Raw genomic sequence first — 341 nt, forward strand, 5'->3', positions numbered from 1 at the left:
ATTCCTGCTTTTCTGCCATGTAAGAAGGTATCTTGTGTTACTTGAATGCCATGCCTACATAAGCTATACACTTGTAACCTGAGCAGCAACAAGGTAGACTCAGCCACACAAAACTGAGTTCTTCACCAGTAGGAATACACAGCCTCTGCACAAGCCAGGGGTCAAGGCACTGAGCTGAGACTCGCGAGTGTCCGTCACTCTGTAAGCAGGCAATATGCAGGACACTGTGCAAGGATCTGCTGGGAGTCCTCCACCCTACACTTCCATATCATATGCCACTCTTAACCGCCCCCCCCCCCCCCCCCCCCAACCCCCCCGCCCAGGCCCGCCCCCCCCCCAAC

The sequence above is a fragment of the Pygoscelis adeliae genome, unplaced genomic scaffold (genome assembly GCF_000699105.1).
Source record: "Pygoscelis adeliae isolate BGI_AS28 unplaced genomic scaffold, ASM69910v1 Scaffold16, whole genome shotgun sequence".
In the NCBI taxonomy this organism is placed as follows: Eukaryota; Metazoa; Chordata; class Aves; order Sphenisciformes; family Spheniscidae; genus Pygoscelis; species Pygoscelis adeliae.